Raw genomic sequence first — 13,645 nt, 5'->3', positions numbered from 1 at the left:
TAATTTTGTATTTTGTTATGTGAGCCCTTTGTTTACATTGAATGCATTTGTCGTAACTAACCTATTTAAGATTTCATTGTGGTCCAATATTATAATAAAAGCAATCTTAGAAGAGAAAAGGGAACTTTGATTTCAGCTTTGAATTAATACTATAGGGGCAAGGACCCAGAGTCTGGCTGACAAACGTAGTCATGCACACTTTCCTATGAGGGCATATGCTAATGACAAAAGAAATTTGACAGTGGGTCTTCCAAAAGTTCAACAAGAAAGCTAAGAATGGGGAGAGACACACTCTGACATTTGAGAATAATGGACACTGTTAGATCTGAACACCAGGAGTGTGGCTATGAATAAGGATGTGACCACGGAAGCATCTGACTGTACGGAACACAGGTGCTTGTTCCACTGGGCACCAAGAATCTCATGGTGTAATATGGGGTCAGACAGCGTTGAGTTGTGAGATTCCCACTAGAGGACACCCAGATCAAGTCTCTAAGATTAACAACAGCGTAGACTATAGGGAAGAAGAACATACACAATGACAGAATGGGTAGCCAATTTTAGAATGTGGGGCATTCTATATTACAAATGATTATTACTTTGATTGTATGCATTACACAGGACCATTATGCATTTGGAAATCAGTAACAAAGGCTGCATAAATTAAAGTAACCCATATAATGATATCATCTCCTCTTTAGATACAGAGGAGCCAAGAGCTACGAAAAGACGGCCTTTCATATCTCGGTGGTTCCACAGGGGCTCTGTGATTCACCAGGACCAATTGTGCACAGCCCTGCCCGTTGCTAAGACAGGAAAACTCTTTGGAAATGATCTGTCTGCCATTTGTGAGGATGGCAATCTGCCCACAGCAATTCTGGTAGGTCTCACATGGTCCTTCTCTGGCTGTCCTAAGGACAAAATCCTGCTTCTCCAAAATACCAAATACTTCTCCAAAATACTTCGAGTCTTTCCTCAAGTGGAGAAACAAGTGCGCATCAAATCATTGGCTTAAGATTAGGAAGGTAAGAGGGTGCTATTCACCAGGAACTGTGTATTGGATAAGTTGCAGAAATCACTTTTCCGTTGTGGAAAATCTGATATAAGTAAATAAATAATGCCTTAACATTAAGGTGGGTTGGGTACCACAGGTGATAGAAGCACCAAATCCAGTTCAAGTCCTCTCCACTCATGCCAGGTCGTGCACTGCACCTGTGCACACCATTGGCCTGGTTCTCAAGAAGAAGGAATTCATGCTCTGTGCTGCGGATAGAGTGACAGGTGCTTCCCTTTCTTCCTCTCAGGACATCCTATCCTTTATTAGTGAAAAAGGGCCAATCACTGAAGGCATCTTCAGAACATCAGGTGATATAAGGGCATTCCGAGCTCTAAAAGAAAGACTGGATTCTGGGACAGAAGTGAACTTGAACAACGAAAGTGTCCCTGTGGTGGCATCTATCTTAAAGGTAGGGAGAGTCCTTGCGTCTGCTGCACTCAAGAATCCTCTGAATCTGTGTGAGTAGTTGCCTTCATTGTGTTTAGTCTTGAAGGACGGTAGACACAAATGATAGAAATCTGGTGGGCAAAAGGTCGCTCTGATGGTCACAACCTCAGGATCCAGCATAAACCAGTTACAGTGGACAGTAATGTAGCTAAACATCTTTAATTTGATGCCTCCGTCTTCCTCATGGGACACTTGTTTCAAAATAATAATAGTGTATTTAGTGTCATTTTATAGAAGCCCATGAGAGTCACCTTGTTGCAGGCCTAGTCAGGTATGTTTGATTTCTGAAACTTGCATTGATGCATGCAAAAATGAATGATAGAATGAACAAGATAAAAACAAAATTATGTAATTTTTTGAAAGAGAAACATTACAATAGCAAAACAATTCATACGCATGCTTATTAACAGATCCAAAATATTATATGTATATTATATATATACACATATGTATATATATATACATTATGTATATATATAAAACATTAATCATCCCCGTTCTATAGTATTTCTATGACCCTCATTATGGTCTGGCCACACAGTGAATATCAACAGTTCAGAAATGGCTTAAAGCAGGCAAAATAACACAGTTTAGGGATATGAAGTAGTCAGGTATTGCCTCTGTGAGGTACACAACTGAAATAGATTTGATGATACAGGAACACATATATTAAAACTCTAAATTTTCCTTTATACTACCATTTCACGTCCTAAATAATTAGCCCACCCTGCTACTAAATATGCTGTCAGCACCACGTAGGAATTGACAATGAGTCATGTATGCGCAGTAGCTCAACAGCAATTTCCCTTCGTGCACTTCGGCTCAGGAATCCTCAGAGAATAAGCATGCTCTGAAAAGGGTGCATGTTCAGTGACATCAGGCAGAGATGATGCTGTCTCCTCCCAGACTGTCTGCACCAGCCACGGCATTTTCTGTTTCTAAGCACGGAGACCCGCTTGTAAGAGCACGGTGAACAATGCAAACTGTCATGGGGGACTTTGTGTATCTGTTATGTACTAATGATAAAAGAGAGGGTAACTGGTACAGTTTCCTCACTAGCCTATCTCAATTACTTCAGTCCCCACGTGGTACATGGGACAGCTCTAAAAATACTTGATAGTTTTAGATAACTGATAACGGAATAATTCCTAATGTGTAATAATAAAAGTAGCTTGGTACATTTCTTGAAAGTTAAATCCATATGACCAGTACAAACAGCAGTGACCGGAAACTGTCAAGGTGGTTTAAAATCTTAATTTTTCAATGACTAACATCAAGGCACCATTCAGTTTTAGCTAACAAGGAATTATAATTGTTGCATTGCCGTCTAACCTGAGGTTTCCGTTTTCCTCTCCTGAGTGCAGAGATTGCAGGAGCATGGCACTGTGCTTCCCATGTATTCTCACGGTCACATGCCCAGTTTGTGACATTCTCTTGACAGTCACTATACAAAGACACACATTCCATTTCCACCACCACTTACAGGATGGTACTAGAAGCATTTTCTCTCAGGACACACAGCACATGAAAGGAAGTCTATGCTCACTCAGTCCTTCCTCATGAGCACATGGGTCCCTGCAATTAGATCACGTTTTCAGAGCCATTAGGATTAGAAGCATAAAGCCCTTGATTGTGAAGAAATGAACATAATGTGTATTTTGTCATTTAAAAATGGGATTTGAGATGAGATACTGATTTCTTTAATGTGTGCTAGTTTTCTCTACTCAAAATCTGCTCAAAACTCAGAGGGTCTTCACGTCAGACAAGTCTCTAACTAGGGCAGGCTGGGAACTATGAACAAAGTTGAAACTAAATGGACTTTTACAGTTGAAAGTATTTTGAGTAATTTCTGTGATTTTTTTATTTTCCACATATTTCCTCTTTGTCTGTAAGGAATTTCTTCAAAATATACCAGGCAGTGTGCTGACGTCTGGACTTTATGATGAATGGCTCGGTGTCCCTGACCAAGAGTGTGAAGAGAAGAAAGTAGCTGCAGCACAGAGGTAATGGTTCACTGATGGCTGGAACAACACTAACACAGTAGAAGTCATGTTTGCTCAGACACATTAGATTTTACAGCACAGAATCATTTACTAAATATATTGACTGAGAACAAATGGTTTCAATTGTTCACAATCACAGAAGAGATTTTGAAAAGAGAAGTATGATTTGGGGAGTCACAGTGGCCCGTATTTAAAAAAACTCATCATTATGTGTATATGTATTGTATATTTATTAATTAAATTTCTCTATTTATTTCTGACTTTGGGGAGATATTCCAAGCAATATTTATAGGACACATTCCGCTTTTCATTTGATTCTCAGAAAATCATGAATAAGATACAGATTATTACTCTGTTCCCTTTCTTCATATTTATAATTTTATGAGTACAATTTATTGTTTTAAAATAACTTATCTCCGTGTTCAGTCTTTTAGAGCAAATACCCCAACCGAATGTCTTTCTTTTGAAAACACTTTTTGGGATATTGTACAAAATTGAGCAAAACTCTGAACTCAACCATATGACATCATCAAATTTAGCTGTTTGCATCGCTCTGAGTATTCTATGCCTGCCTGGTTCCAGCAACTCGGAACTGCTAGATGTCTCCAGAAAGGTAACAAGACAAACATTTTTTGCCTATGGAAAACAAGTCTTCACAATGAGGCAAGAATACAGGAATATCCTGGGAGTCTGGGTTTTGTTCATTTGTTCATTTTTGTTTTGATGTTGTTTTGTTTTTTAAACAAATGCACCCTTGATTTTCATTCTTCTGTGGGAAGAATCATTTGTGTATCTTGAGTCAGGAGAATTTAAATGGGTATGAATATCTCAGTCCTTTGTCAATTGTGATTTAGAATATTGTTAGACTAATCCACTAAGTGCTAGTGTTCTGAAATGATAAAAAAAAATATGGTGCTGAGTTCAGAAATCAAGGCTAAATCCTTGATGCCATCACTGAGGGGTGTGGGAATATTTCTTTGTTTTCTTTTTTTTTTTTTTTTTGGTTTTTCGAGACAGGGTTTCTCTGTGGCTTTGGAGCCTGTCCTGGAACTAGCTCTGTAGACCAGGCTGGTCTTGAACTCACAGAGATCTGCCTGCCTCCGCCTCCCAAGTGCTGGGATTAAAGGCATGCGCCACCATCGCCCGGCTTTTCTTTGTTTTCAAGGTGGTTTCCCAAGTAAACAAAGGTAATGTGGATTGCTTTTCTCAGATACAGTTGTTCTAATATCTGGTTAGTGTGATTAAATATATCCTCAGCCTTTTGTTGCTAATTTTGGTTGGCTTAGAGAAATTCTTGAGTACACTTTTCTATTGTAGGCATCTTTCAAATACTATAATAAAATAGCAGGATTTATTCAATATAAAGATCAAATGGTTATTTTGACTCTTGGTATTTGAGTTTCTGATTCACTATTGATTGCTCTTTGGCCTGAATAAATACATTAAAGAAAGGCCTCATTGATGTTGGTTACTTTTACTCTTCGCTCTTTTGCTTTTTGTTCTTTGAGCTTTGAGGGACTTGCCACCCGGCTTCCAAATAATTCCACATGAAGTCCTATTCTTTCTTGTGAGTGCCATGCTTGTTTCTGGTTAACTTTCCTTAACTTAAATTATCCATTTCTCCTTTAGCCTCTGGGCTTTAAACTTTGTCATATATACCTTTTTTTGCTTCTTACTCCCTGGCTTGCTGGGTAGCTGGTACTTAGAGTTCTCTTCCCTTACTTGTTCCTAGATATTGCTCCTCTCGTATTTCTCCTTCTATTTATTTTCCTTGACTGCCATTCTCCCAACCCTTCTTCCTCACTGTTGGATGTTCAGTTCTTTAGTAGATCAATCACGTGTTTTAAACAGGGGAAGTAGCACAGCCTCACAGTTTAAAAATGCAATATAAAGGAATGTAACACATCTTTACATTACTAAACAAATATTCCATAATCTAAACAAATGTAACTCATCATAAAATATTAATCTACAACATCTGACTCAGAACATCTTTTCCTCATATTGTATAGCATCAATGAATGGAAAAGAAAGTTAGGATCCAAACAGCTTGTCATTGCAGTTCCACAATTATTCAATATCAGCCAAATAGGCCTTCCTCCAAATACCTCCCAATTTAGTAAACCTGCATGTCAAGCTGTTAGTATTGCATCTGCACTGAACAAACAAGAGACCCATGAAATCTGCCCTTCATTTTTAGACACCCAATCGAACGTTCAACACATGATGCCCTCATTCAAGGGTAGTCTTCCTCCTTAACTGTGCCTTTCTGGAAGCATCCTTACAAACATGCTCAGCCATGTCTGTCACAAGTGGAAGGATTTTAGACAAGTTAACAATGTATACTACTCATCACAGTGGGAACACGGGAAATCATCCCCATATGGTATTGCACTATGATGGTCACATTTTAACATCTGGTCATAAAATATTTTCATTTTTCTAACAGAAAACTCCCCTCTATTTTATAGAAGGTGGCTTTTTCTCAGAATTTTGAGGTACCAACTTTTAGCCTCAAGGTTAAAATGAGATTTACAACCATGCAAAAGGTCAGAGATCTCTGTGTTTGCCTCGTTTTGTCACAGATTTCTCTGGTCAGTTTCCTAACTGAGAATTATCCAAAAATATTTGGAGAAGGCATTCCAGTTCATCATGAGAGTCCATCGGTTTGCTCTGATGGGGAGAACACTTACAATGCCCTTAACACTCAAACTGACAAAATTGTGATGGAAGAAAGTGAGCGTGAAGAAGACCCCTGCCCCAGTGGCAGCACGTGCCCCCACAGGCAATGATGTACAGCCCAGAAGTCCGGCTGCTCCTCGTCACAATGAGGAATTAGAGGTAAGTATAGATGTTCTATTATCACAACTTAAAAGTTAGACACATTTATACCTGAAAACACCATTTACAACAAGCATCTCTCTCAGTCTGGCTTTCTCACCTAAATTTCTTCCCAGCTACTGGCCTTTTAGCTTTTTATTAACCAATGAAAGTAATACATATTCATACTTTAGGAAAGAATTGTTCCACAGCATTCCCCTTGTTTGTTTAATTAAAAATGAAGATTTTAACCTTAATATAATACTATATACCACAAAACAGTTAATAAGTAAAAATTATCGTAACAATATCCATTCCACTGGCATCTGACAAAATTAGAGAAAATATTTAATTATCTATCTTGGTAAGTCTAAAGTTTTGTATCTAATTTACTTTCTATTTAATTGGAAATGTCCAATTAAAACTATTTAGTCCTCAACTCCATCAAAGAACCCAGAGGGTATAATGTTACCCAATGAGAGGGACATCAGACTGCCTGGACAGTCACCCAAATTTCCACTGTAACGCTGGGGCATCCAAATCTGCCCTAAAAGCCTAGCATATCTGACAGACGTTCCTGTGAAGCAGGAAATTTTGAAGGACAGTGCAACCTAATCTTGTCAAAGTTCATCAGTCGCCTTTCTTGTATCCTGCTAGTTCAGTTTGGAAAGTAACCATCAGCAATTGAGGCAAGGGTAGTTTCTTTTTCACATGGTTAGCTTTTGCCATAAGAAACAAACTCTGTATGGAATTTCTTCAGTGCCCATCATTTTCGCTATATTAATTGGTTCTGTAATAGGAGCAGCGGGGCTGCGTCCCAGGCACCCGGCCGCCCGCACAGCTAGCTTTACCCAAAATAATTACACGGAAACTGTATTCTTTTAAACACCGCTTGGCCCATTATATCTAGCCTTTTCTCGGCTAACTCTCGCACCTGGACTAGCCCATTTCTTATAATGTATGTAGCCCACGAGCTGGCTTACCAGGAATGATCTTAACCTGCATCTGCCTGGAGTGGGAGAATCATGGCGACTCCCTGACTCAGCATCTTTCTCCCAGCCTTCTGTTCTGTTTACTCCACCCACCTATGTTTTAACCTATGAGGGCCAAGCAGTTTCTTTATTGCTTAACCAATGAAATCAACAGATTGATATATGACACTCCCACATCACTTCCCCTTTTTCTGTTTAAACAAAAAGAAAGGCTTTTAACTTTAACATAGTAAAATTACATATAGCAAAACAGTTATTAAGCAAGAATCACAGTTACAATATTTGTATCTATTTTATCTTTTATCAGAACAATGGAAAACTATAACTACCTATCCATTCTTCAACTCCATCAAAGACTCCAGAAGGATATAATATTACCTAAGTAAACAAGAACTAAGAAACTTCAAACTCTATAAATGACAAAGACATCTCGTCGCCTGGACAGTCACCCAAAGTTCTTTTATACCTTTGGGGCATCCATCTTCAGCCTTCAGGCCCATAGTATCCAGCAGACATTTTCATCAAGTAGGAAATTCCAAAGACAGTTCAGTCACTTTCTGCTGTGTCCTGCAGAATGTCTCACAGACTCTTTCATGAGTCAGGAACCCCAAAAGACCATCTCACCTTTAGGCAAGTTCAGCAGTCCTCTCTCTGCAGGTTCTCTGTGTCCATTTTATGCAACAGTCCAGGTAAGAGCAGTTTCTTGCCCAAATGGCTATCCAACTCCATAAGGATCCTCTTCGATGCCCATCTTCCTCTCGAAGTAGATTGGTGCCGCCAGGAGCAGACATGTCTCATTGTCATAAAAAACCCTAAGTTATTAAAACATTTAAAATGCCATATTCTAAGCCGGGCGGTGGTGGCGCATGCCTTTAATCCCAGCACTCGGGAGGCAGAGGCAGGCGGATCTCTGTGAGTTCCAGGACAGGCTCCAAAGCTACAGAGAAACCCTGTCTCGAAAAACCAAAAAAAAAAAAAGCCATATTCTACGGTCTTTGAAAGATATGAAGAATGTCTATCTAACTGAAATGTATCTCTATATATCTAGAAAATCTAACTAACACGACTAAAAGCTTTACTATTATTGATGATTATCCATTAACAACCAATATTTTCTAATTATACATTACATTTTAAATGAACTACACAATCACAATACCTTAATATCAGAAATACATAATACATAACAAAATTGACCTTAAAATCCATACCAATGCAAATTATTCATACCTATATCATTTCCCCCTTTATATGTAAAAGAACATTTATAAACAATATTTTGGGAACATGGGCGCAGTTTTTTCTCTCCAAACTGCTTCCTGCTGAATTAGGTCTTTCATGGTATAACCTGTGTGCTAGTTTCATCTCAGTTGGCAGTTGAGCAAAGCAATTTTCTGAAGATGTTCACAGCAACCCTTCAGGAGGGCGAGGTCTATCATACCACATTGGAATAGAAGAAATCCACAGGGTCTGGTCCTCTGTGAAAACAAAAGAAGACCTGCTCCAAAGCATCATATCCTTAGACCCAAATTTTGAAATCATAATACCCTTATATCCATTCTGGTTTAGCTTGGCAGCCCATGTAATGAAATGTGTCTCTGTACTTAGCCACTTCACAGTCAAAAATTTTAAAGAAAACACAATGTACATAATCCAGACTCTCTGTGAATTTTCCATTTTTATGTCGCTTATTTTTCTTTATTTCTTTTAATCTCTTAACTATCTGTACTCTGTCTCTTTAAAGACTTTACCTTTTTTTTTAAACCATCAACTTTATTCTCTATATTCTTTTTCTTCTCTCTCTCAAGCCTACGTACATTCATCCAACAAACAGTGTGGTCTTTTATGTCTGAATCTGTTTTATTGTGAATCTGTAACATTTTTTTACTATCCAGGAGCATTTCTTAAAATGTTAAGCAGTTCTTAAAAACTTAAGTTGCACCACATAGGGGTAATACAGTACGGCCTGTTTTTTGCCCAATCGCAACCTTAACTGCGGCTGTTATTATGGTAATTACGGCAGTTCCTGCCTGAGGTCAGCACAGTTCAGCATGGAGCAGCCACTCCTGCCTCAGATCCATTTGGTGCCCCTGAGCTGAGCACAGTTCCAGGCACACAGCAAGTCCACATTGGAGCTGCACTCAGCCGTTTAATTCTGAGACTGAGCGTGCAGCACAGAAACTCTTTTTATCCAAGTTACAACCAAATCTGACATGCAGAGCACTGCGCAGTGTGAAAACACGCCTCTTCTGCCATGCTCTTCCGCCTGCCTAAGCCTGATTCTGCCCAGGTGCAGGCGGGGAGCGCTGAGCCATTAGCACGGTCTCAGAGCACTCTCCTTCCAATCCCAAGCGGGAACACAAACATCCAGTCCCATAAAATCCATTGAAATGCTTTAAAGCCAGAGTTCACGCTGGCAGTACAGCCCCAGGAAGCCGCGCTTTAAAGTGACGCAGCGTTTTTTTCTGCTGCTGATGCCGAATCAGGAAATCTCTCTACAGCATGCCACCAACTAACAGCCAAAAGCTGTGTTAAACTCTGTTTTTTTCTCTGATTAAAATTAAGCTCTCTCAGGTTTTTAAGTGGATTTAGCCCATCACGTCTGGGCGCCACTCTGTTGTAATAGGAGCGGCGGGGCTGCGTCCCAGGCACCCGGCCACCCGCACAGATAGCTTTACCCAAAATAATTACACGGAAACTATATTCTTTTAAACGCCGCTTGGCCCATTATATCTAGCCTTTTCTCGGCTAACTCTCGCACCTGGACTAGCCCATTTCTTATAATGTATGTAGCCCACGAGCTGGCTTACCAGGAATGATCTTAACCTGCATCTGCCTGGAGTGGGAGAATCATGGCGACTCCCTGACTCAGCATCTTTCTCCCAGCCTTCTGTTCTGTTTACTCCACCCACCTATGTTTTAACCTATGAGGGCCAAGCAGTTTCTTTATTGCTTAACCAATGAAATCAACAGATTGATATATGACACTCCCACATCAAATTGGTGCCAGAAGAAGACTATTTCTTACTATTGAGAAAAGTTTTGAAAACTTGTTAAATGTCATATGTCATATTCTGTATGTCTTTGATATGTTTGAAGACTGACTATCTATCTGAAATATATCTATGTCCTTGAAAACCTGCCTGGCATGACTATAAATTTTCTATTATAGATGATTATTAATCCACATTTCTTAGTTATATATTAGTTTTTAATTGAAATTCATAAACATAATACCATAAACCAGATTATAAATATACATACAGTATAACAAAATTTGTATCAATAAACCAAAGTCCATACTAATGTAAAATATGTGAGATTGATAGTAGTATTTTGGATTAAAGGAGATTCTATAATCTACCTTTCATCCTATCATTTCTCTTTTCCCTTTTTTTATTTTGAGAAAAAGATTCCTCAATCTAATCTCCTTTGTTTAACTTTATTCCTGACAATTCTCCATAACAAGTTGTATCGAACCCCTTTAAATGATAACAAACATTCATAATTTATTTTTGGGAATGTGGGAGTATGTCTCTAGAATACTTTTTGCTAGTTGGGGTGCTGAAATTCTGGGGGATCCATAGAAATCTTAGTATTATTGTCAAACCTAAAAAAAGGATATTAGATTCAAGGTTCTTGTTTTGAAATGAAAAAAGGGTGATATAGATATGAATCTTATCTTGAAAAGATAAAAGGGAGGATCTAGGTATGATAAGAATAAGTGGATTATTGAATCTACTCTAAAAGAAGAAGATATGATAAGATAAAAAGGTAGATTATTGAATTTACTTAAAAAAACAACTATTACTTTTAGATGTTTTACATTGGTTTGGACTTTTGTATATTGTACACAAATTTTGTATATTAATACAAATTTGAGATTAATTTTGTTAAAACATACTGCAAATACATTTGTAATCTTGTTCTCAACGCATTGTAGCTATTCATTTCATTTGACAATGTGATGCAAATTTCTAGTCCTTGAAAATTGTTATTACTAACTGTTTAGGATAAGAAGGAAATACTGGTCAGTAGTTAATCACGTAATAATCAAACTTGTAGTCATATTAAGTATGTTTTCAAGGTCAAAAAAGATTGATTTTATATAGCTCATTTATATAATTCTAGAGAATATGGCATTTAAGGATGATTTAATAATCTATGAGCTTCTTTTTATGACAATGAGACATGTCTGCTCCTGGCAGCACCAATCTACTTCAGGGAAGTTAATGGGCATCAAAGAAATTACACATGGAATTTACATTCTTTGTGGGCAAGAAAATGGCTTTGTCTTGACGGCTGATATTATGCACATTATGCTGTCAAATCAGACAAGTAGAACACTGAAGAAAGTGACTGCCAAATATTGCCAAGTCAAGGAGGGACAGTCCTTCAAAATGTCCTGCTTCACAGAAAGATCTGTTAGATATGCTAGGCCTGTAGGCCATGGAGAGAGATGGCCCAGTGTTGCAGAGGAAGTTTGGGTGACCGTCCAGGCAGCTAGCTGTTTCTGTCATTACTCACAGTTTTTGAAAGTTGTTTGCTTACACTCCCTGCTTACTCAGTCAATATTCTTGGGTCTCTGAGGGCATTGAAGACTTGATAGTTACAGTTTTCCTTTTTACCTGATGCAGAACTCAAGTTATGATAGAAGGTAAATCGGGTATACGATTTTTGGACTCACCAAAATAGAATAGATATGGAGTAATTTCTCTAAATTTGTCAAATGCATGTGTACTAGCTATTGTTGATATATTTATTGCCTGTATGTATTGTATATAGATATTATACTTATCATATATAGTTTTTCTTATATTAGTTATTGCCTTTTTAATTTTAGACAAAAAGAGGTAATGTAGTAGCATTTCATTTGTATTTTAATAAAGAAAGCTTGCCTGAAGTTCAGAGAGTAAAACAATCCCACTGATCAGCCTTACAGACCAGGAAGTGGTAACACACACCATTAGTGCCAGTAGCTACACTAGTTTACCATAAGAACAGGGTGGTATATGCCTTTAATCCCAGTGGTGCATGCCTTTAATCTCATTGATGAATGATTTTGACCCAGTCTGAGAGACGATTATAAAATTGGGGGAGACAGCTCTCATGTTTTATCTCATTCTGAGATTCTCGGAAGCAGGATCGCCATTTAAGAATGATGCCAAGGTAAGAGCCAGTGGCTACGGGTTTTACTTTTCTGACCTTCAGGTTGAACCCAAATTTCTCTCTATGAGTTTCTTTTAATTTTGCTTCAAGAGGTATTTCAGGGGATACGGCAATTAAACCTGATTTTTCTTACCCAGAGTGAATCCACATCCTGTCATTTCCTGTGGAAGCAAACACATAACCTCTCCCCCAAAGTAACATATCTTTTGACTTAAATTTTTAAGTCAAGATAATTTTAAAATATATATGTTGGTTTAATATAGCTGTTTTCATAATTCAAGGTCTCTTAGAAGCCAGCCAAAAAACTTAAAGACAGCAGAATAATTTGCAAAATCCAGATTATGTATCTGTGCATTTTCCATCTTCATGTGTGTTATTATATATTTTATTACTCTATTCCATTTTAAGGACTTTCTTTACCCATTTTCTTTTCCCTCCCAGGCCAACATAAATTTTTAAACAGACTGTAATCTGTGTGTAGAGGGTTTTTCTTTTGCCTGAATGTGTCCTTACAGCTAGCTCATCTGTAACCTTTTCTATCTGCATGAGCAAAAAACAAAACAGAACAAAACAAACGTACTATGTAATTTATACCATGTTTATTCCCTGAGAGTCTAGTCTCATGGCAGAGGCTTACTTTTATCCCCAGCTCTGAGAGCCATGTTTACCGCCCCAACTCTGGAAAGTTTCTAGTTTCATGCCCACAGCAAGAAGAATGCTGCTCAGAAACACCATAAAAGTATTTGGTGGCAGGACCTCTTAAAAGAGCTGCCTGGTTTTGCCGCTAGCATGGAGCCTGAGGCTGCATTTTAAAGGAGCCGTGCCTCTCCTCACTGCCAACAAACAGCGCCCACTGGAGAAAAGGCAGCTACCGAGAGCACACGCTTGACTCCATTCTTGTGTGTGTAGAATCACTTTTTAAACTTTATCAGGTTTTATGTGGAAATACAGAGTACGTGTTGGAACGCCAAATGTATCTGGTTGTTTCCTGTCCCTACTGCCTGTTCCCAAACACCCAGCAACTGCTTCTCAAATTAACACACAGAGGCTTATATTAATTATAAATGCTGTCTGGTGGCTCAGGCTTGTTACTATCAAATTCTTAAAACCTAAATTATCTCGTTTCTATTAATCTACGTATTGCCAAGTGGCTGGTG

The sequence above is a fragment of the Microtus pennsylvanicus genome, chromosome 16 (genome assembly GCF_037038515.1).
Source record: "Microtus pennsylvanicus isolate mMicPen1 chromosome 16, mMicPen1.hap1, whole genome shotgun sequence".
Taxonomy (NCBI): domain Eukaryota; kingdom Metazoa; phylum Chordata; class Mammalia; order Rodentia; family Cricetidae; genus Microtus; species Microtus pennsylvanicus.
Note: the sequence above shows the minus strand (reverse complement) of the source record.